This window comes from Eurosta solidaginis, chromosome 5, assembly GCF_040869045.1.
Source record: "Eurosta solidaginis isolate ZX-2024a chromosome 5, ASM4086904v1, whole genome shotgun sequence".
In the NCBI taxonomy this organism is placed as follows: Eukaryota; Metazoa; Arthropoda; class Insecta; order Diptera; family Tephritidae; genus Eurosta; species Eurosta solidaginis.
In genome coordinates this window covers 10,158,711-10,184,621 of record NC_090323.1, presented here as the reverse complement: position 1 = coordinate 10,184,621, position 25,911 = coordinate 10,158,711, and the positions used below count along the sequence as shown (strand labels likewise).

Here is a 25,911-nt window from a genome sequence, read left to right as displayed (position 1 = left end):
TTACACCAAAAAATTTACTGATAGTGTTGGGCCGCGTTTTCCATAACAAGTGCTTAAATTTGGAAACATTACTTTCATATGAGATGTCGTATAAAATTCATAAACACCTTAAATAATATTGAAATATAAACTGAAATAATATAAAAAAATGAGGCCAAAACCAATGGCAAAAGCCATGAAAAGAAAAATTATCTAAGGCGCTACAAGACAAAGCAACAAAAGAGCCATGGATGCATATTTTTATGTTAGTCAAAGCGAAAAGCATATTTTACACGCTCCGCTTGAGTTTTAAACTTCATTCGACAGTGAATGCAATGAGCTTCCTACGCCTAGCTAGTAGGCGTACTAACGAATGTAAAGTCAGAGAAGCACAGTAGCCGAAAAGGGGCTAAGCGGAAATGTTATGCTAGCAAGGGAAGCTCAAGCAGTGAAGCCTAAAGGCGCAAGCATTGCTCAAGTGTCGGCAGATGGGAGAGCAAAGCAGAAGAAAGTTTAGTCAAAATAAGGGGGAAGTAATCCGCGTAGAGGGAAAGTAATGCGCGGTTAAGCATATGAATGGTGGCGTGGCGTTCAAGCTCTATTGTTGGTGTTATGCTTTTTGTTTGTGTGATTATTTACATTTTGCGGCGCCTTGCCGTTGGCTATAGCGCACTAGCGCGTTTAAATTTTTTTTTATTAGTAACGCAGTTGACGCCGGAGACGAAAACTTTCACGCCGCTGATGCAGCACAAATTTGTCTAAAATTTCAGATGTTAAGTTGAGCATTTTTTTTTTTTATTTTATAAGTTGAGCATTTTAAAAGTTTTTGAGCAAATCAGTTTTTTCGAACAACAATTGCAACATGCAATAGTTAAAGTGGTTGGAATTTGATAAGTTGCCGTTATAGGTGCAACATTGTTTTTTATTTTTGTGTTTCTTTTTTGTTGTGAACTTTGCGCTAAAGTGGTTGGAAATAATTTTTCTAAAAATAATTTTATTGGAATCACGCAAAACTATTATCGCTACTTGCTTAAGTTTTCCTATTAAGAAGAAAGTTTTCCGATTGTTGCTTAAAGTGTTATTGTTGTTGTTGTTGTTTTAAAGTATTTTTAGCGAAATTTGAGTTGGTGCAATTTTTTTAAATCTCACCGATCTAATACAAGTTTCATTTTCAAGTTTCATTTTTGTTTAGTGCACTTTTAGGCGCATAAGCAATATCAATTTGTATATTAAATTTGGTGCATATACCTAGGCGTTATGCAAGGCTGCAATATGTGGGATTCACGTTTATACATATACATCCTTTTCCTTATTATGCTCGCACATGTGCATATGTGTTCATCTGCGTTTGTATTGGCTACGCGCCTATGCTTATGCTTTCATAGCCTGCTAACTACTGTTAAATGCTTAAATGAATTTGTAAGTTTGCACAAAACTTTTCCAACTCATACTTGCTATTACCTTTTTTTCTTATAAGCCGAGGTCCTCTATGTCTGTTCGATGCGTCGCGTCGCTTTGGAACTTTCTTTTGAACGGCAAGTTTTCCCACACCCTTTAAAAGTTTACCGCATTTTGCCTTTTCTCCGGCGTCGTTTGTATTTTGCAGCAGAAGTTTTGCAATTATTTGAATTTGATGTGAAGAAATCCTTTGAAAGCCTGACAATTCATCTATGAAAGCAAAAAAAAATTTGGTAAATTTTTTTTATAAGCATGTATGTGGATTAAATGAGAACATATATGAAGGAATGCAAGTTTAAATATATGAGGAAAATTTAAAGAAAATGTTATGCCAGAAAATTTTGAGCTGAAAACCTGTATTTCGCATTCAAGATTAAAGATCAGACAAAATTTAATTCATTTAACAAATGTGTCTAGCAACCAAACATTCTCTTCATGAATCGTTTGGGATGACGTTAGTGTAAAGCAGTCACTTTTTAGCATAGTAAAGAGCGAGCATTTACCATTAATTTGAGCTAGAGCTCTTCTTTTATTTTGATATGCAAGCCCTGACCGATGCAAGAAAGGTTTGATAATCACCCAATCAGTAGGTTATATCGCCCATCTGGTATACGATTTCTCAGTGACATCAGACCCAAGAAATTTGACTACAGGCCGCTGCTCCATAGCGCTCTTTCATTCCCTCCACGCTCAATTTCTTATGAATAACTATTTGTATAGATTGAAGTGATGCCAGGTATGGGCTTAAGAAAAAAGGCAGTTCTGATGACGCCCCAAGCAATGATTTCATTTGGGATGACTGTGAGTTGAAAGGGCAATTTCCTTCTTGAAGGCGTTGCGGTTGACCGTTTAATGGGTGGAGCTTATGGCAAACAGTGCTTCTTCTTTCGAGCGCTTTTGAAAGCCATGCTTTTATTAGAGTTGTATGGCAGTTATTGGCTGTCTGAATCTCTCCTTAATGTATTTAGTGCATCCTAGCTTATTGCTGTTAGCCTCCAATGAATGTAGTATTACTTCATTCAAGAGTACAAGAGGTATGGCCATTGAATATAACACCACATAATATAGGGTGTCTAAGCTTTGGTGATTCGGCAGGCGAATAGTTTTTTTGTTATAATTATATTATTTGTTATTTAAGTGGACTGTGTGTTATTTTAGAGAGAGAGAGTCACTTAAACATAGTGCGAACAGACAACAAGATTTGCCTCAAGGGTGCGGAAATGGCAGAACATACTACAAACGATGTTTCCAAATTAACGAAAAGGTTGGGTATGCTCTTTACTATATCGTACCATAAATAAGTAGATTCTGCAAGCTGCCAGATCACTGAAGTGTGTTTCCCCAGCGGGTTGCGTGTTTAGAGTACACCCGCGTCAGGTGTGCCGGACGTAAGAAGCAACTAAAATACCCAAATTATTAAAGGGGCTGTGTAACGCAACCCTTTTAAGGGGCTGGCAGCGCAATATTTCTTCTCCACACACAAGTTTCATCTTCACCTATCCGTGGTGAATCTTGTGTCTTAAGCAAGCGATGCTTGGCCGACCACAAGTTCCTCATAGACTCAAGGGGTGAGCGCGAGTTGGCCTAGAGGGTTCATGCTAAATCTTTACCGAATTGGTCGTGCTTGTACTTTAATGGTGCTTGTTACCGGAACGTACTGGATCTATAACCGACAAAGGACCAGCAACACTGGCAATACTCTCCAAAACCTTCGGGGCGTGTCTTTATCGCTACAAGCACAGCAGCAGCTACTGTTGTGTCTTTCAGGTGGAAATTGTGAGCGTGCAGAAAGCAGCAGAAATTCTGGAGGAAGCGTGCTTCAGCTGCAGTCGCATCAATATTTATATCGATAGGCCATTAAGGCAAAAATCACACACAGTACTTCATAAAGAAGTTTCTTGGAATGCAAATAAGTATTGCTGATACTTCTTACTCTCTCTCTCACTCTCCCACTCCCACTCCTTCTTCCTCACTCCCGCCCGCTCCCGTTCCCTAACCCTCTCCCCTTCTCTCGCTTCTGAATACGGTTCCGAGCCCCATGTGCCTTTTAAATTTTTTAAAACGCTATCGCTCCTTTTTAAATTCTCCTACCCTATTGCTTCACATTGTAGTTTCGCGCCTCTTTATTGTATAAGCCCTCTTTTATTTATATTCAGACAATGTTGCATAAATTGCACAAATTTGGCGCAATCATTTATCTGTTGTTGCACATTTTTAGCACTTAATAAATCCTGTAAGACATTGTCAATACATAACGGTAAATTTAAAAAAGAAAGGAACGCAAACGGCAAGTAATATCCTCCCAAAAGGATAACCACAATATGAACATATTTTTCTGAATTTATCACATTTCTTTATTTTTTCGCGATTTTACAAAATTGTGCAAATAAATGCGGTGCCAGTGGCTGGCGGCGCTTTCTGGCGCTTTCATCCATTCCCGCTTATCTACTCATGCCATTTATACATATATGAATGCATTGTATGTAAGTAGTTTGCATTCTTTTCCCTCGTTTGTCACAAAATTTACTCTGCAATGAACAAAATGAAGAGCCAAAGATTTTTATTCACTTTTTCTTAACAATATTGTTGTTGTTTCTTTACTTATATTCTTATTTCTTTAATTTTTATTGCATATCCTGTAGGTATGAAATATTTGTTGTTGTTGTTGTTAGATTGTCATTGAAAACCCATCCATATCAATTTTTCAATTGTTCGAATGGCAAAAAGGAAACAATTTCTGAATTTTTCCCTCCCAATATCATTCGAAACTATTGAAAGCAAAAAAATTGGATATAATGAAAAAATACCATAAGGCTAACAACAGCGCCTCACTCTTTGCGGGCGTGATTATAGTCAAAAGTAAAGACTCAATCTTCAGAAAATATATTTGTATGGATGTGCGCAAATAGTCGAAGAAGTGAGCGCTTGCAGAGAAAGGCGAAGCTTGCGGGAAGACGTTGCTCCTCTCCAACCTCTTACTTCACCTTCACTTATCAACGTCTGTAACGAGTACCGGAGGCTAACTGTCTCCTTGGCTGCCTGCTTGGGTGGCTGCTTGCTTGGCTGGTTTCGTTGTGAGACATGGTGGTGATGTGATGGTTGACGGAAATGTGTATTTATGCATAGATCAAAGATCAAAATGAATATTTTATTTGATTTTACAAGAAAAGTATTTTAGCAATGAAATTGTAAGGATAATCGTATGTCCTTAGAGATTTTTGATTTATTTCTTTGGTGATGCACGTGCACACCTCGTAGTGTACGAGTGAGTGAACCGAATCCCTGTAAGAAATACAAATAATTACATGGTGCCGCACAAATTGGGGATTTGGAAATTAGCTCCCTTTGGGCTTAGTTATTGCGCCGGCGATACTTATGTGAATAGGTAGTATATATAATAGGATCTGGTTGTGCTTCTGAGTTATTGGTTGCTCGTTGCTCACTGTAAGAAATATGACTGAGATGGCACGGCGAAGATATAAGGAAACTTAATAAATTTTTAGTTCAGAGCGGTAACCATTCCGACTGTTTTTAATGGAAATTTATATCAAAAAGAAAAAAACTCCAATGAAGATTAACAAAGATGCTCGAATTAGACTCGCTTCTGAAATTCACCATGACAAGGCAAACCTTTTTAATAACTTAGTAAAAGATCTTACATTGAAAAAGAAAATAGAAGAAAACGGATACCACCCCACTACTTCCTAGCCGGCCAAGGAAGGTATGTACATTGGGTCGGATCGATTTGTATGGACAAAAGTTAACCGATATCGCGCCATCGATTTTTCGATAGCATTTGGGCTCAGGAAAAAAAGTTCCACTACGCATACCCAAAAAAATAATTTTCGAGCCTGCGAAAAAAACTGCGAAAGGGTAAATTTTTCGACCAAATCAATCCCCAAAAACCAAAAAATATTTTTTTTTCAGAAAACTGTTATCGTCAACGTTCTTATAACAGTTTTTTGAAAAAAAAAAATATTTTTTGAGTTTTGGGGAGTGTTTTGGTCAAAAAATTTACCCTTTCGCAGGCTCGAAAATTTTTTTTTTGGGTATGCGTAGTGGAACTTTTTTTACTGAGCCCAAATCCTATCGAAAAATCGATGGCGCGATATCGGTTAATAAATCGACCCAGTCTAATGTACATGCTTACGCGGACTGGTTGATGTTCGAAGCAAGGGGCGGGTACAATTCTATTGAAATTTGCGGGTGATTAGCTAAATTAATTTTTTTGCGAGGCCATAGTTGTACTATAAATTCGCTATTGACCGTTAAAACCAGTATATTACAAAGTTTCGTATTTGGATGCGAAAATAAAGATATAGCCAATTTTCCCGTCGAAGAACTGGTTGCTGGAGCAAATAAAACGGGAATAGATTGAAGTGGCTGCCTTCCACAGAGTGTTAGAGAAAAACCCTCAGTCATTTTGGAACCGGTTGCTGGGGAAGTAATCAAATAGATATATATATAGGAGGAAGTTGCATACTTTTCTGCGCACTTGATTTTGCTTTACAGATTTTTGGCGATGAAACAGAGCAGAGATCTGCGATGAGTAATTGTAAAGTGAACGCGACATAGGCAAAGTCACAATAAAATATGATTTTAAGTTAGTTATCACTCGAAGAGAAGAACTTGAGTGTTCAAAGTTGACTTCGAAGAAACCTTGTAATGTTGATGCATTAAAAGAAATGGATAGGGAGAGAAACAATACAAATAACTAAGTAAAGATTACATAACTAATTCAAAAAATATTTTACCCTACTAAAAATTAAAAAAAAATTATTTAATTTAAATTTAACAAAAAAGCTTTTTTAAGAACAAGCTTCTATTACTTGTTAATAAAACGAACTAAAAAGTACAAAATAAAATTAAAGAAAAAAAAACTTTTTTAAAAATAAGCTTTTATTATTGGTTAATAAAATTAACTAAAAAGTAACAAATAAATTTACTGTAAAGAAATATAACACTTTGTAAGTTCATTGTAACCTTTAACGATAATTAGGCTTTTTCGTCTGCGACAAAAAAATTCCATATTGTACATAATTATATATTTTTAACATTAAAACTTTACACCTAAATTATTAAATCTTTCAGTTTATATCACAGTCCTAATTGTTCTTATAAAATAATTTTCCACATAACTCCTTTCTCCACCGGAATGAGTCATTCTAGATTCTTATACACGGTAACTTCCGATCCATTCCATCGTTGACCTGTGTTCCAACATAGACAGTTATAGCTCTTTTGAAAAAATACGCACGTTTGATACCTGCAAGAAAAACGGATTTTCAAACAATAGCATGTTACACGCGATCTCTAGATGAGAGTCGCAGAGTTAAGGCAGATAGGGGTTGAGGGGTTAAGGATATTAGAACAATCCCTCGGTAAGCGTGCTAGACTGGAGGGTTGAAATTTTAAAAGCTTAATTTTCGAGGTAGTGTGGTTAGTACCAGAAAGTGTTAATACCGAGATGTCACGAACTCACATCCAGCTCACATCCGAAATACTCTCCTAAACTTTCGGTAAGTGTTCTTTGCGGTAAAAAAGGAACAACATGAGCATCGCAGCACCCGTTATTGCTCCCGAAAGCATGACCAGTCTAGACTGTCATTATACGCCTCCTCTTCCTACGGGGTATTCGGTGGTTTATGCGTTTTAGTAATATAAACTTGCCAATAATGTAGTGATAAAGATGTGACTACATTCGGTGTACTCAGCAGCGATTAATTTTTTGCAGCTGTGGTTGTCAAGCAGCGATGATCTGATGAGTTATACGTATTCACAAGAATTTATTTGAGTGCCTTTCACTACTTCTTTGCTATTCAAATATATTTAATGTGGCAAGTGAAATTTGCTTCGAGAATTTTTGAATTACTTAATATTTCTTATTTAAAATAAAGCAATAATTTTAGTAAATTTGTTTTTCTCTTTTTTTTATACTAAACAGCGGTTTTTGTAGTTAAAAGATCAAAACTTCAGAACGTCCAAAATTATTTAAAAAGTGTTAATAATAACTGACGTACTTGCTTGTCTTCCTAACCTCGAAATTTTGTACATCAAAATACTTTGAATCCAAGAAAAAAGGAATCACGACAAATTAAATTCATAAATTCAATTCACATCTCCTTGGTTCAACTAAAAAGATCAACACCGCTATAAAGTACTTTTGTTCCCATTTTTGCCTATTAACATCAAGCGAAATTAAATAACAATAAAACATTTCAAAAATTAATTCATTGTCTCCTTTCATTCGCCAAAACTTTCTCACAGCACAGACCGGGAATTGTCGCATATTCAATTGCCTCGATTAAAGATGCAACACACATTTCGTGATCGCTTTGAATAACGATTGAATTGACACAGTGAGAATGACTGGAAAGTTAACGCAAAAATTATTCACGCAAAGAAAATAAAAATTAAAAATATCTCAAGCATTAAGGCTTCAAAGGCGGTGAAATTTATTTACGCAACTGGTGAGCAAAATATAAAACAAAATCGCAGCATTAATGCGGAAAAGTTGGTCAAAATAAAAAACTTGCTGTGACTACCAAAACTAAAAAAAATTGTTTAGAGTAATAAAAAGAACAGTAAAAGGTGCGTGGCTCATCGGCCGACTGCCTTTGATATGTTAATGCGAGTGCGGACGTGGTACGAAATAGGTTGAACTGAAACGTGTAAGATCGCTTTGATATAAGCGAAGTTAATTATTGTCAGACCATTTCTAGAATAAAGATATTCCTTACTTACTTAATTGGCGCTTAACTGTCTAAACGGTTATGGCCGTCCAACAAGGCGCGCCAGTCGCTCCTTCGCTCCGCCAACCGGCGCCAATTGGTCACACCAAGGGAGTTTAAATCGTTTTCCACCTGATCCTTGCAACGGAGTGGGGGCCGCCCTCTACCTCTGCTTCGATAAGCGGGTTCCGATAGAAACACTTTCTTGACCGGAGCATCATCTTTCATTCGCATAACATGGCCTAGCCAGCGCAGCCGCTGCGTTTTAATTCGCTGGACTATGTCGATGTCTGCGTATAGCTCGTACAGTTCATCATTAAATCTTCTTCGATACTCGCCATCGCCAATGCGTAGAGGTCCATAAATCTTTCGAAGAACTTTTCTCTCGAACACTCCCAAAGCCGCTTCATCTGCTGTTGTCATGGTCCATGCTTCTGCCCCATATATCAGGACGGGTACGATAAGTGACTTGTAGAGTATGATTTTCGTTCGCCGAGTGAGGACTTTACTTTTCAATTGCCTACCTAGTCCAAAGTAGCATTTATTGGCAAGATTGATTCTTCGCTGGATTTCAGTGCTGATGTTGTTGCTAGTGTTGATGCTGGTTCCCAAATAAACGAAGACTTTTACTATTTTGAAATTATGGCTTCCAACAGTAGCGTGGTTGCCAAGGCGCGTATGCGCTGAATCTTTGCTCGATGACATACTTCGTTTTGTCCTCATTCACCATCAAACCCATCTTTACCGCTACTTTTTCCAGTTTGGAGTAAGCAGAACTAACATAAGGATTATTTTCTGAGGGAAAAATAAAACTAACAAGTAAAGGTATCTAAGCTCGGGTGTAACCGCGCATTATATACTCAGTGTGAGCTTTAATTGTACATTTCATTCCATGTTGATTACTTTTCTACATAACGCGTGGTACCGCCCGCCTCCCCATTTCCTCTTACAGTAACTTGATAAGTGAAATATCATTGATTCAAAACTATTTTTATCTCGTCCATTTTTTCTACGAATATTTCCTCCTATAGGGAAAATTTGTGTACCCAATTTTATTACGATCCGTTAATTTTTCTTCCAGTTATCGCTCACGAAACATAGATAATTGCTTAGTCATAAAACGGGCGGTGACACGCCCATTTTTTAAAATTTGAAGTTTTCCATATTTATTGTTATAAATCCACTTGGGAAATGAAATACCATTGATATAAGCTCTTTTTTTGCAAAGATATAACTTATTTTATTTGTCCACGACCCTTTTAAAAATCTTTTATATAAAAGTGGGCGTGGTCCTTATCCGGTTTCGTTAATTCTTCTTCAAAGTATTCCTTATAGTAAAGGCAACCTCTCTGCCGAATTTTGTTACGATAAGTTTAACGATTTTTGATTTCTGATTAATAATATTTGTAAAATTGATTTTATCACAAGTGGGCGGTACCACGCCCATTTAAAAATCTTTTTTTTTTAATATTTATCAAAAGTCCAATAACAGTCCACACGTCACATTTCAACATCCTAGGTGTATTATTTACTAAATAATCAGGTTTTTTGTGTTTTCCAAAATGTTATATATATAAAAAGTGGGAGTGGTTATCATCCGATTTCGCTCATTTTCAATACCAATCTATTCTGGGTCCAGATAAGCTCGTGTACCAAATTTGGTGAAGATATCTCAATACTTACTCAAGTTATCGTGTTAACGGGCAGACGGACATGTCTCAATCAATTTTTTTTTGGATACTGATGATTTTGATATATGGAAGGAAGTCTATATCTATCTCGATTCCTTTATACCTGCACAACCAACCGTTATCCAATCAAAATTAATATACTCTGTGTGTAAAGCACGCTGAGTATAAAAATATGGCGTGAGTACCAAATACTCGTGAAGTTCGATATGAAAATATATAAGTGTACGTTTGGGAAAGTCATATTTGAAAATTAACTACAGCTCGCCTAGGCTTTGAAGTTAAACCAGAACAGAGTTACATAACTTTACCATTTATAAATAGTTTTTGGCTTTTTCAGAAGAGCTTTGTCGGTGCCTTACTGGCAACAACATACACCTACAAGCTTTTTTATCTCCTTATTATCGATAGCCAACTATTATCGTCAAGTTATCAGTTTGTAATCGGCGTTTTTGCCGAATAAATGGGTTCTTATTGGTTTCTTATCACCTTGTTGTCGACGGGTCATCGATTTTAAATTGAAATCTTATCGGTGTCTGTTTCATGTTAAACCTATGAATAGAAGATAAAAAATCGATAAAACATCGACAATAAATTGCTTACACTCGATAAGAATTCGATTGAAAATTTATAAGAAATGGAAAACTTTTCGATAACCAAACTGATAAATTTTCTATAAAAAATCGATAACCGATAACTTTTGATTACACATTGGTAACTTTTCGATAAATAATATAGATAACCTGCCAGAATAAATCGGTAATCTATGTGAAACAAATTGATAAATTTTTAGTAGCCAATCGATACGTTTTTGATGACAATCCGATAGCTTTTCGATAGCACGACGATAACGAGTCGATAACTTTTGATAACAAATCGAAAAATTATCTATGAATACTCAAAAATATTTCTAAATTAAACAAATAAATTCACATATATATAAATAATTCGATCACAAACCGATAACTTATTTACTTTCATTTCCTTAACTTGGTTCTTGAGCGCATATGGAAGAGGCAGTTTGGCGTCCACGTTTTCTGAGCAACATGTTGAATGCTACTCAGATTAAGGTAAGTTTCATGTATTGAAGACGTGGTTTTCACCAGTCACTTGTCAAGGCTTTATCGGCTGTACTTAGGGTTATTCATAATCGACTTAGCGTTTATTTAATTAATTTCCTTATTAAAAAGAATGAGATATGCAATTTTGGTGATAAGAATTTAATAAATTTCCTGATAGTCTCTATGCATGTATCATTTCATTTATCATCATTTATTGCAAAAATAGTATTAGTACAATAAGATCTAGGATCTTTTATAGTACAACAAAAAAATAAATCGCAATGTAAAAAAGAACAAAAGTCATAACAGAAGGTTATGTAGGTTAAATAATCACATCAAACATAGAGAATTATCGTAATTTACTAGTATCTAAAATAAACAAATAATTAAATTCAATAACAAAACATTGTATACACTCATACATATTGATGGCGAAAACTCAAGAAGTATAATGGTTTCAACTGAAATGAGCATAAAGAACATTTTTAAAGTTGCTTTTATTTAGACTACTACGTACGGATACTGGAATAGAGTTCCATAGGCGAATGGCATTGACAAAGAATAGTCGTCCTGATGTTAGATAGTTATAAGTTGGTACTATTAGGTCGTTGATTCGAGCAGACCTGGGGAATATTAGCTTATCATATAGGTAACTAGGCTCCTTATACATGATAAGTTGACAAAGGAAAATGCTGTTCCTAGCTTTCAGATATTCGAAGATTTCGCAACCCAGTAGACGCGCTCTCCAGCTGGATATATGATCAAATCTGGCTAAGCCGAATACATAACGAGTAACATGATTAAATGCTACATCAATTTAATGAGCAGACTGGGAGCTCAGTTTACTGTAAACTAGCTCAGGGTAGGAAATGATCGGCATAATCAATTGAATTGCAAGTTTTCTTCTAACATTGACCGGAGTATAAATAGCAGACATTCGTAAGTTTCTTAAGATATAGTATACTTTTTTAACCACCGAATTTATATGATCATCACAGGACAACGTCGTGTTAATAACAAAACCAAGATTAGTCACTTTTGAAACGAGTTTGAGACATTTACTGGCAACGCGCAAAGGCGGAATACTTGAGAAACTTATTCGTTTTTTAGATATAGGCAACACGTATGATTTCTCACTGTTCATGCAAAAGTCATTTTTCCTAGCCCAAATATTGCTGTCATTATTCAATCTTGTGCATAAATCGTTTGTCCCCTCATGATTTCCCGACAAATATAGTTGGACATCATCAGCATATGCATGCATATGAGTATGCTGGCATGCATTAAATATGTCATTAATAAAAATACTAAAAAGTAGTGGACCCAAGATAGAGCCTTGGGGTACCCCTGCCAATAGTGGTTTTAGACCTGAAGTTTCGGAGCCGACTTTGACAAGCTGGGATCTACCCGTCAGATAACTTCGCATGAGCCGCACTGCCGTGTCATCAAAACCAAAATAGTTTTTTAATTTTGAGCACAGCAGGTCATGGTTCACAGAGTCGAAGGCTTTTGAGAAGTCAAGCAGGCATAATAAAGTCAACTGGTTTTTGTCAAAGGGTGCCCTGACGTCGTCTAAAATTTTTATGATAGCCGTGGAGCAACTGTGCTTTGATCGGAAGCCTGACTGGAATGGTGATAGTAGACTATGTTTGCAAACATGGTCTTGAATTTGTTCCGACAACAATATCTCAAAGACTTTCGAGAGTGCTGGCAAAATGCTGTTAGGCCGAAAGTCACTAGGACAATCTGCAAACTTAGTTTTTGCAATAGGTATAACCGTGGCAATCTTCCACATATCAGGGAAGCAGGAGGTAGTAATACTGTGGTTGATAATATGCGTCAATGTAGGAAGAATGTACGGGGCAATTATTTTAACAAATTTGAGCGGTATATTGTCCTGACCGATTGCGTTGGACCTTATTTTATTTATGCATCTCGCCACATCAAGTTCCGAAACAGCTGTAAACTCAAATACTTGACAAACAGGAACCACATATAAGGGAGGGGTTGAGAAACTGGTATTAAGACAAGACGGGTTAGCTTGGCTCCCAAAAGCTGCATTAAGATCTTCAGGTTTAAGGAACAGTCAGAACTCTCACTCACATGTACACGAAGTTTTTTCAGATTACGCCACAAAACATGATTAGGCAACGATATATTCAACATTTTACTGTAGTATCTGCATTTTTCTCTCCTAATATAGGCTGTGGTCTCATTTCGTGTAAGTTTGTATGCACGCCAATTTGCGTCGCTTCGGTTTTTCTTCCAAAGGGAATAAAGCTTATTGCGCTTGATAATCATAGCACGGACGGATCTATTAAACCAAGGGCAAGAGGAAGATCTGTTGCTATATACACGAGATGGAACGTGAGTTGTATAGAGGTATAAAATAATTTCATTTAAAAATCTCAGCTTTTCATGCACCGAACTCAAACTCCAACAAGTAGACCAATTTATGCTGGAGATGTCTCCAAGAAGGTTATTTACGTCCAGTCGTCGATAATCTGGTGAAATGGTCTAGCTACTGCACTGTGGTTATCGAGCCCTACATAAAATGAACAGAAAATTAGATCATGGTCTGAGATAAAGGATAATTGATCAAACTTTAAGACTTTAGACGTATCGGACACAATGAAATAGTCAAGAAGGCTGGGGCAGCAGTTCTGTCCATACCTTGTTGGTACGCACACATTAACCACTTCAAGACCAAAACTTGAAATATCGTCTAACAAACGGCAGGTATACGGGTCACTACATAAGAGATTAACATTAAAATCTCCGCAGATAATTATATCAGTGTAATCAACTGCGACCGAGGACAACATTGTAAAATATTCCTTCACGTTGCACAATTTATTAGGGTTATAGACGCACGAAAAAAGGACTTTGGACATTGAACTAGACACTTCAACTAGCAAGTTCTCAGTGACGCCAACAGCTATACTTGATATGATTCTCGACTTGAGATGTTTTTTACAATACATAGCAACACCACCACCTTTCTTTACCTTTCTATCCATCCTATAGAGTACGTATCCCTTTATGCCAAAATGGTCATCAAGTATTTCAGCTTTAAACCAAGTCTCGGAAACACAAATGATATCAACACTAGATTGTTCAAATATCGCTCTGACTACATCCATCTTTTCACCATTTAAACTACGAGCATTAAAGTGCACAACGTTGAAACCTTTATGGTGCCTGCATAGGACATTAAGCAAAGCTAGGCTATTATTCGCAATGCCATTCGCATTTCTACTATCTCCAAACACTGTACGCTTGTAGCAAAAGCCTATTTTCCTTGGTAAGGCTCTCGTATAGGTGGAAGTTTCCCTGGATACCAAGGGGTTCCAGAGAAATAGCGCTTTATACGCCTACGGTGCTCCCCAAACGCACGGATTGTACTATTGCGATCCAGCGGCGAATGGAACTTGATCACAATCGCACCGTTGTTGCCTGCACGTGAGGGTCTCGTGCGGAAAATATCCCTTATTTGCGGTGACTGAAAATCAATGGACATGCACACCACGTTAAAAATACTTTTTAGGTTTTCGCCCTCCTTATACGGGACACCAAAAGCGACAGCATCAGCAGCGACATCAGCAGTCAGTTTTTGCTGAAGTCCTTTTGCCAACTCTTTTTTGAGATTTTCTATTTCGGACTCAGACTTTTCTAATCTCTCCGTCAACAAAGAAATCTGCGTGGATGAGGCAGACAGAGTGTTGGTAAGTAACGAGATCTCCTCTTCGATACGTTTATTTATTTGTTTCTCCACTTCATCTAATCTTTGAGAGACGCCCTCTACCAAAAGCCGCAACTGGGCAGTCTGTTGATGCACCTTCGGCTCGAATTCCTTCAGGGTGTTGTACACTGCTGAGAGGGTGATAGCTGCAGCCCCATATGAAAACATATTATTTGTATATTTGTTTTGTCTATTTATTGGTTTAACCCTCTATTTAGCATTGAAAAGTTGTCCCCAAAGTGTGACACCAATAATTCAATACTGTTCATAACGATTTTTTTGAGGTGATTGGGTGAGTTGCAGCTATTTTTGTACACCAATTGGTGGCCACCGTGGTGTGATGGGTAGCGTGCTCCGCCTATCACACCGTATGCGCTGGGTTCAACTCCCGGGCAAAGCAACATCAAAATTTTAGAAATAAGATTTTTCAATTAGAAGAAAATTTTTCTAAGCGGGGTCGCCCCTCGGCAGTGTTTGGCAAGCACTCCGGGTGTATTTCTGCCATGAAAAGCTCTCAGTGAAAACTCATCTGCTTTGCAGATGCCGTTCGGAGTCGGCATAAAACATGTAGGTCCCGTCCGGCCAATTTGTAGGGAAAATCAAGAGGAGCACGACGCAAATTGGAAGAGAAGCTCGGCCTTAGATCTCTTCGGAGGTTATCGCGCCTTACATTTATTTTTTTTTTTAATTGAATTTAATAAAAAGCCTATATTTTTTTTTCATTTCATCAATATTTTTAAAAGGGATTCAATTAACAGTGCAAAAAAATAAATATCGTAGTTTGTTGCTAAATAAAAAATTAGAATAGAGATGTATGTAGATATTCATGTGATCGTGTGTCAATTAAGCGGCAAACTGGCTTTTCGATTTCGCATAATTCAATAACTCCATTCGGGCCTCGATGATGGAAATAAATTAAAAAAAAAAAAAAAAAAATGGTGTGGAAGTGTCCATAAAGGAACAAAAATTAAAAAAAGATTATCCGATTTTATTGGATCACAGGCCATTTTGTTCCGAGGCGTAGTAGTCCTCTCTTATTTCATAGCAACATTTTTTAAGTATAGTCGAGTATCGTGTCTTTGGGAGTTTATTACTTTCAAACCCTGACTTTGAAAAAGTGTTATAAAATATCTTTAGAGTTTTTACTTGTTAATTACTTGTCGCTTTGCCGCCTAAGTGACTTTAACCGTTATGTGTCAAGTAATGCCAGTCATTTCTGCTTCGTGTTAGCTCAATTACACAATAGAAGATCGTTTTTCTGATTTGTGTTTAGATGACTCGAAGATGCGCTGTCAATCGCTGCTTTGAAGTCGACGAAATGATGGTGAGCGTCGATTTTCTTATCTCGAGCGTTGTTCAGAATTTGGGTTCACGTATGAACTTACTTACTTAATTGGCGCTTAACCGTCTAAACGGTTATGGCCGTCCAACAAGGCGCGCCAGTCGCTCCTTCGCTCCGCCAACCGGCGCCAATTGGTCACACCAAGGGAGTTTAAATCGTTTTCCACCTGGTCCTTCCAACGGAGTGGGGGCCGCCCTCTACCTCTGCTTCCATAGGCGGGTTCCGATAGAAACACTTTCTTGGCCGGAGCATCATCTTTCATCACGTATGAACTCTCCATCTTTATATAGCAATCAAGTGTGTTGTTCACAAATAGCTTAACAAAGCCCTATAGGTTTGCCACTAGGTCACTATTATTATTCCTGAATGAATCTAACCCATTTTTGAAACCCTCAATCATTTGGTGGAAGAAAATTTTAACACGAATCTCATCAATCAGTATCTGAATCAGTATCTGTATCACACTCGCGTCATGATATCACTTCGGGGAAGTACGTAGTGAGTGAGAAATGTGCTCTCAACGCTCAGTTACATAATCAGACCGAGGAGTGCTCTCAGCAAATAGTTGTGAAAGCCGAGTGCAGGTTCACTAGCTGTTTGTTTCGGAAGCAGCTTCTCGATGACAAAACTTTCCTTAGGCTAATTTGTGTACTTTATTTCGTACCTTGCCTACCACAATATAATGGTCCTAATCGATATTTGGACCTCGTAGAATGAGCACATCCAGGCCACTAGTGCTATGCCCCCTTAACCTAGTACTGTGCAAGACAAAACTCTACGAAGTAAATCACCCCTAGCCTGTTGTTAGATGCTAAGTTTGTCACTTTAAAACTCTGATGTTAATGTTACCAAATATGATTTCGATGTGATGGTGTAGAAAGTGATGGTATGTCTTTCCCCTTTCCCATAAAAAGAGCACTTCTACATGTTGGCCTACATGTTGGATTATCAGTCGGAGTTGCGCATATCCTACACATGCTTTATTGAAACCACTAGCCTTGATGTAGATCCCGGAGGAAAGATCGTTGACAGTGATAACGTGGCGGCGAAGTCTGTTCTCCGAAACAAAATTAACATCGGCGCTCCCATGTTGCTCCTCTCTGCTTGTGACCATTGTAGCAGATGTCGGAAAGTTTTATTGCCCTCCTGTCTTGACCCGTTAGAGGTTCCTGTATCAGCCTTTGCTCTTTTGAGAATATGAACCATCAATGTCGTGGATTCCAAGCACAGCACTAGGATTTTAGAAGCCTCTTACGACAGGCATGTGTTTAAAAAATTTATAAAAGGACGCGATAGACCACTGAGTATATTTAGACCGTGCTTATCCTTCAACTTCCATCGTATTACTTTTAAAATTTTCCTACAAATTGGATATCTACATATTTTATGCCTACTCCGAACGGCATCTGCAAGCGACTAGTTTTCGCTGATACGATTTCAATGGCAGAAATACGCTCGGAGTATTTGCAAACCACTTCCCAGCTGCGACCCTGCCTAGAAACTTTCTTTTTTAAAGACTTTTATGTTGCTTTTCCCGGGCCTTGAACACAGGACCTTCGGTATGTCAGGCGAGCTTGCATTCACCGTACCACGGTGACTGCCACCTCTTATCGTAGGCAGATTATAAGCCCCATTATCAGCTGATTCAAACAAAAACAAACAATATAATTCAGCTACTTTAGTTTTGATATGAAGATGTAATTCGTACATACATACATAAGAGAATAAAAATAAATGCGAGTAATTCTTATAAGCCTGTAAGGGCACCTACCATCGAAAAGATTAAGAAAATCTAGTTTTTCATTAATTTTCAAGTTTAAAAAAAATAAATGGCAAAGCTCATTGAGAAGCAATATTTTTTGATATTTCAGCAATTCATTTTAATATTTGCCAGCAAAAAAACTAAAAAATTACAACAAATGATTACTAAAAAATCAAACGATGGTAACCAACCAACGAAACCACCAATGAGAAAACATGAAAGTCAATGAGTGTACCGAAATTTAGTCAGGCATAATGCAACAAAACGCGCATATTCATATCAGCATATCACGAATAGCAACATTGCATGGCATGGCATGACATGAATTGTTGTTGGACATATTTTGTCATATAGTTGGTGTATAAATTGCTGCGCAATGGAGTGGAGGTATATCAGGCATGAACAAAAAATTGGAGAACAAAAAAATTGTTAAATATCAAACACCAGTAGTTAGGGTATATATTCATACATGAGAGCTGGGGAAGGCTGTACGGAACTGTTAGCTGACAGTGAGCTATACCAATGCCATGAATATGTGGGGTATGGTGTAAAGTGTCCAACATAAACGCCACAACAAAGTAACGTTAATTGACGCGCCGCAAAAGAGACACACATACGCTTACCTAACGACATAGCTAGACAGGCGAACATGTGTCGGGGGGCATGGGGATATAAACGGCAGACTTTTGCACAGAAAAAGTTTTATTCAACCAAAGCAAAAAAAACAATAGAAAAATTAAAAAACCCGAATATGCAAATGAAACAGTTAGTTTGTATGTATGGGTAATTTCATGTTAAATTGGGCATATTTTTAATTGGAATTGCAGAATTTAACGGGTTTCTAAATACGCATGCGAAAACAAACTACATACATATATACACAGCAAAAACCATAGTGTGAAATTTATATTTCAAAAAATTTCCAAAATAAATTTAATTTTTAATTCAAAGCATTTAAGTATTGAACTTACGTCGACAAAAAATGTAAAATTAGCTTTATTTTTCATGCGAATTGAGCATCAATTTAATGTAAATTTTGCATAAATAAGGTAAAACCTGCAGAGTTTTCCTGCTAAACCTAAACCGCTTAAGCAAAAGTTGATTTATTACTTATAGTTCTACAAACTACTTACTTAGTTTAAGGAGCATCTTAGCTAATTGTGTTAAAACAAGAAAAAGTGGACCTCCTTCTCAAACCCTCCTTCCCCTATAGAATGTTCTTGCATCGCTTTGACCAAGACCAAAGTTGTTTGGCATATCTTATAAATAAAAATTAATGTGTATGTGTATTCTATAGGGATTTCGAAGTGCTCAATCGATCTTCACAAAATATTCACAAGGCGGTCTAAAGTGCATCCAAAGTACTCAACCGATATTGACAAAATCCCCGCGATCACGCAGTATTTTTCTGGCTGCAACATTTACTTAGGTGGGAGAGTTAGAGGGAGTGGGAGAGAAACAAGACTTATGACCAGATTTTGTATGACGCCGTCGCACTTTGCGTCGATGTCACTCACATTCCCATTCAGCACTACATAATGCTAAAAATTTCTCAAAGGCACTAAGGTTTACTGTCACTCACTGAAGTTAATTAATGCTCTTATATTATACAAATTTTGTTTCAAACGATAAAAAATGACTCCCTGCGTTACACATAATTCGTCCCTTAGCTCGCAATATTTCCGCAATCATTTGAAAGGGTATCTAATATTAGGAATATATCTTCCATATATGAGTTAATTTATGTGATTGAGGGAGGGCGAGTAGAAGTGGAAAAGAGGTGAAGTGGGAGTGGGTATGGGAGTGAGAGTGGAATCGGAGGTGGGAATATTTCACATATAGATATCCCCAAATGTTGTAATTTAGATGGGATAGGTAGAGGAAGTCGAAGTGGGATGGGGAGTCGTAATGAGAGTGGGAGTGGGCGCGAGAAGAAGAATGAGAAGGGAATAGAGATGCAGGTAATAAGGAAACGAGAGAAATAAGCAGGCGAAATAGTAGACAAAATAATGAAGCAGGCGTCTATGCGATGATATAGAGAGTGATATAAATTACGGTCTTAGCAAATTGAAAAACGTGGTTGAAGCTCTCGGTTCTACATAGAATCGTTTAAGACACTGCCAAGTTTATTTTGCGTAAAGATCGTGTAGGTTCAGGATCATAAAGAGACCATTGCCGGAACCTTTTCGGGAACTTTTCGTGAATGTTTTTAAGCCATTACAGGACTCTGTGCAGATCACTTTGGATCATTTTTGAGATAATCGTGACTGCTTTTGGAATCACTGCGATGTTATTTTGGAACAAGTGCGGGATTATTTTCAAATTTATTTTTATATTTTATATCGGCTAATTTCACCTTGAATATACTCATCTTCATAAAAGCGTATAGTTTATATATTGTATTTGAAATAACATGTTACTTCAGATGACTATATATTTCGTGAGTGGCGAAGTACAACAGCTTGTTTTATTTAGGGCATGTTACTTGCCGTTATTGATCTTCCGACTTTCGGACCGAATATTCCTCATGCTGCATAGCTTTTCCATTACAAAGATCTTCACCATTTGCAGTTGTTCTACTCTTTTCACGCCTTGACACATGCTTTATTTCAGTGTTTTTATTGACTGAGGCATCAATTTCAAACGTTATTCTCACGCGGCAAGTCCAAAGCACAGAGCAAATTCCAGGTCACTGGATTGGAAAATGTATTTGCACACTTATAAATATGAAAAGTCAGACTTTCGCTTGAATCCCAAATTTGTGGTGAACCGATATTGCTACTTCACTGAAGCAATAACCTCTGTTTGCCGGAGCGGACTAATTGAATGTCGCTCTGTTTTTAAAGTTGTCAAGGCATCAAGAGTTGGGATTTATCAAGGTGCGATGTACAACCTTGTAGCATCGCACTCCACATTTAAAGGCGCCTAATGGGCTCAGTTTCTGGTAATGATAACCATCTAACAAGGTCAATCAGAGAGAATATGTTACAGCGAGTAGGATCTTTTAAACTATATTGAACTTTCAAATATTATTTTTTTCAAATATTAGTCAATTAAAGCTGGAATGACCCAAATTGTATATACATCTACGAACAAATTTTTTTCATGCACCGAATCACCAGCGACAGTCATAGCTTTCGAATGTCGACCTGCCTTTGATATCATTGAAGCATTTTATTACGGTAAAATACCCAGGAGAGTGATATGAAGTGTCTCCTAGAGGTTTGTATTGAATAGATATGAGCGTGGAGTATGAAAGAAAGTTATGGAGCTGTGCTCAAAAATAGCTACATAAAATCATTTAAAAATTTAAAGCTACAACCATAATTTGAAGTTTATACTACAGCGCCCTTATAGATACGTTCGTATTTGCATGTTTGAAGTTGTGCACATTTTTTTACACCTTTATTATTATTATTATTAACCTTATAAAGCAAAGCCATACAAACCAACGATACGCCTACAAATGGCGCAGTGGCAGGAGGTCGTCGTCCTGGACAGCCGTTTTAGTCGGACATTTAACGCATTGAATCAAGAGCGTGATTAATGGTCTTTAATTATGTCAAATGGTTGCACAAAAAATTGTCGCAAACACATCCAAAAAAAAAAAAAATTCCATACAGTATGAGAAAAAAAGCAAAAAAACAACAGCAATGTGGTATCCTGCTTGGCACGACTTTGGCTGTTAAGTTCAGTAAGCAATAAAACATTATATTAGAAAGAGAATTTCGACCGGCCGTACGATCACAATATAATCTTTTAGAAATCTTACGCAAATAATTCTAAAAACTTCGTGTTAAATACGATTGATGAGCTAAGCATTGCTACTCGTTCTACGGAAGTTAAGAATATACCCGACCTCCCCGAATATATCAGCAGGTTTCAAAAAGCCCTAGCTGACATCAACTGCCTTTTGGAATATTGGTAGGACTGAGAAGGTAAGATCACGTTGAGAAAGCAAAAATGGTATTTTTCCACACTTCCGTTCGTTTATACTTTTGCTCGTTTTAAATGCTATCAGTAGATGTACATTCGTCCACCCCCCGTGTTATATAGGGATATAGAATATTCTTGCAGTCAGTACGCCCGTTGTAAGAGACGACTAAATTCTATAGACCCACGGTTTAGTGGTTCGAGGATTCAAAAATATCGTGCCCGAGGTGGTCGGCTATTCCCAAAAGGTGACAGCTCAGAAACGTACCGGATTTAATTCGGCAAAGAATTGGCAATATTCGTAACCCATATGAAAGTGGGAGTGTAAAGCCTTCCTTACTTACCTCCATCAGACTATCGAGAAAGTATACGCTAAGAAATTTGAGTAGTCTTGTGTGCAGTCTTGAATTTCGGCAGATAGTATTCGAAAATACCGCTTCTCCTCATTATGCCAGCCTTTATGCAAGGAGAGCCAACGAAGGGAGGCACTAACATTCCGAATTAAAGCCATCGGAGCTCGACGCTTTCAATTTTATCGGTTACAGATATCATCATATTGGTTGCTGGGACTGTACCAAGGCGAATCCATACAAGGTGATGAAAAAGGCGAACTCAACCAATTCGCTGTGCAGAAAAATGTCAAGTCAAAAGAAAACTTTGATTGATTTCGATTAACTGCGTTGTATGAAAAATAATCAAGAAGAAGCAATCAACAGTTGGGATAACAACTCCTGGTACTGAATTCGCCTTGGACTGTATTATTCTGAATCAATAAAGCTGCTTTTCTCCTGAAATTCTCATAAGCCTGAAGACATTGCATCAGCTAAGAAATTGATAGTTTTTACTCTAGCCCAGCCTTAGTATCTTTTGACATTTCCAAGCAGTCCGTATGTTTGAACATAATGTTTGTACCACCCTCTATTCCCTCTTCATAATGGAAGCTAAAAACTAGCGTAATTCAGTTCACTTCAGACAGTGGCTTTAGTTCTTTTTAATACTCTTGAACACGTTTCCTTTTGCATGATAGTCTTTAGGACTAATCTCCTTCAGGTGGCGATGACCATAACCACCCAATTTTTGAAACGAATCTAGCAATGAGAGCATGGATGGAGCTAACTATGTCCCAAGAAATTTTACTGGACGTAGTCACTGACGCTTAAAGATTCAAGGGCGTATGTAGCTCAACTCCCGCAAATGGTTGTCCACATAATTAATACATACTTAGCTTCTCAAAAACAACCGTCGACCTCATCTACGCACGGCGAATCATTTTTAATTGACAGGATCCAAGTTCCTAATGGAAGGAGAAAGTTACATGACATAGAAAGTTTAATGAGTTAATATCAAATTGCTTCCCAGATCGTCGGGGTAGTACCTAAGTTGCGCTATTTTCTGCAGAATCGGAATAGCAAAAATGGTGACCATTATTGATTGAGTTTAATTCATTGCCAAGATTGTTACTTGCGTTACGTTACATCATCAGAAAAATGTTCGAAGATTTTGGTAACTTTTTTACCTGCAAGTCAATTGAATCTTTATAAAAGTTTTACGAGTTATATAAACTGAGCTCGCGAGCATATTGCTTACTTGGTCAGCTTTTGTGCAACAACATTCACATCTCCACCTGCTTACTAATCACTCTCTCTCAATGTACTTCCCTTTAACTCAAACTCCAATACTCCTCAAAGTCCTGTTGCGATTGACATTAAAAAATTGACACCGTTAGGGTAAAAATGTCAACGCGACATTTGGTCAAACGTAAATGCAGGTAGACAAATACAAATGTGCGAATATTGTAATGGCCTGTAGGAAATAGTAACATGAAAATAAAAAAAATCTAACCAAGTATACGCGTAAGCTTAAAAGTTTATTTAGATAACATCGAGGTTCATTGTGATACTACATAAGCCTTAGTTGCCGTTGGTTCTAATTTTTTGATCTTGTGCCCAAATAAATTCTCCGGATATCTGAGTAAACCAAGTCTGATCTAATTTCGCCTAGTTCTGCAAAAGCTTAACAGTATAGCAAGATGTAACTCGGTGACTCCACATCTTTCGCCATGCAACTGCGGCAGTACGTATTGCATGGACATCCACTAGACAGTGACCCGTCAGAACCCCAAGCATCAAAGATAAATAAGTATTACTAAACCCAATCATTTGGGCATACCGCCTGCCATCCTCTTCCATCCAGTGGGATATGGATACACTAAATAGAAGTGTACTTTCCTTTCATAAGACACTACAGTTATCGGAGAGCTTGAGTTTTCGGTTAACACTAAAAAAACGCGCCACCAAATTTCTATTTAACTTCGGCCAATTCGTGAGTCAATTAACTGGTCAACTGTTACTGTTGGGATGCTCATCCTGTACTGGGGGCACCAGTTGGCATAGTCTGTTCTATAACGGATAATGTAAAAATTGGTACGAATGCAGGAGTGGCTGAAATTCGATAGCCCATGTCACGAAGCCTTATCAAAGCTCGGCCAGCAGAAGCCCTGTAACGAAGAGTGAAAAGCTATGTGCGGAGTTTTGTTTACACTTATATAGACCTCGTCCTCTCCGGGGAATTCAAAAGCTTTTGAGCACACCTTGGAGTAAAAGAAGACCCAGCAAGTCTTTTAGACAAGGCAGAAAGGGTTCTCTTACTCTTAACTCTTGAGAACTTCCAATAAGGTGACCTCTTACAAAAATTTGTTTCCACTCTAAGATTTTCCTAGAAGGCACACCAGCTCACCATCAAATACAAAATATTGGCAAATAAATTTCTAAAGCACACATTCGAAAAACGTTTTGTAACACAACACAGGGCAATTCAAATGAATAATTCTCACACCATCGGAAAGGTACATTTTACCGTTATGCTTGTCGTGTTATTTCGCGTATGCGATTTTTTACACTTTAACTATGAGAGCATGTGTGGGCGGGTAATCATTTTGTAGTAACACGTGTCAAATCAAGTCCATTTACTGTTATGCCCACATTGTACACCAATTTAAACATTTTAACCCCTTTGTGTTTTTCCTATGCGAATACGAGAACATACCAGCCCCATGTACAGTTCAATCCTACCGCTTTTCATGCTGCTTTTTGTTTGCCTGACATTTGTCGCCAGCTCTTGTCGTCAACCTTAATGAAAGTGTCATAAATTATGCCACATTTGACGAAAGCGACATGCAATGTCCAACAATTGAGTGAGGGCGAATGCTCCTAGGACAATGCACCACCCACCCAATCACTGGCATATGAATTTATAACCCACGGCAAATATACGCGGCATTTTACGTAAGTGACCAGCCTACTTTTTGCAAATGCCTTACGGTGGAATGCATGACTGCCAACGTTCTGGTTCATTTTGTTTTTGTTCTAACAAATTGCTATTGATTGTGACGATTTGGCACATAAATGAACTCTTTAGGCGTTAATAGTATGCTTGCTCGATTACACATATATTTACCAATTAACTTTTAAATTATGCCATTAATTGCAATCGTAACGTAAATTGGCTTGCGCTATGGTAATTGCATTTTTAAACAATAACAATTAGTTTATTTTATTAAAACCTCTAACCCCAGTTGCTTAAATTTTTAAGGTGCAAATTATATTTTGTCCTGGGAAATTTTTAAATCGGAAGTGTTGAAAGCTTTTAAGCGTAGAAGAAATTAAAGGGACTGTGGTTGAAGAAATTAAAGGAACGGAAGAGAATCTATTTCTTGGAACCTTAAACGGTCCCCTTTATTTAGGTTAGACGAAATACGAAGAAGTATATTGCAATAGAGGTAAGGCGCGATAACCTCCGAAAATATTTTAGGCCGAGCTTCTCTTCCAATATGTTTTCACTGAGAGCTTTTCATGGCAGAAATACAATAAAAATTTTATTCGAATTAAAAAACCGTATGTCTAAACTTTTGCTATTGCTTTTCCCGGGGCGTGAACCCAGGATCCTCGGTGTGGTAGGCGGAGCACGCTACCATCACACCACGGCGGCCACATTGCGATATACCAAACCATAAATTTGTTATTTGTCAAATCAGCGTTGGATGGCCGAAATTGTTTAATAAGTAACTGAGCAAGTAAATCAGGCATAAAGTGAAGCATCAGACATAAAAAGGTCAGTTGCCTGGCCCATTGTCATACCCCATTAAAGCAAGTATGAGGTTAGTAAGAGAAGGCACTCTATGATTCCATCTCGTCAACCCCTCTATAGCTACAACCG

General features: G+C 37.5%; 1 protein-coding gene across 2 annotated transcripts in view; it reads left to right on the top strand.

Moving 5' to 3' along the window:
• LOC137252909 (uncharacterized) overlaps positions 1-25,911 on the top strand; it is a 78,920-nt gene that overhangs the window by 42,088 nt on the left and 10,921 nt on the right. Inside the window, exon 1 of one of the 2 annotated variants that reach the window (XM_067789047.1) lies at positions 7,718-7,907. The exons of the other annotated variant lie outside the window; for it this stretch is intronic. The gene's annotated coding sequence lies outside the window, so the exon portion shown is untranslated. Of the gene's footprint in view, positions 1-7,717; positions 7,908-25,911 lie in introns of those variants that run through there. 2 annotated transcript variants of the gene reach the window in all.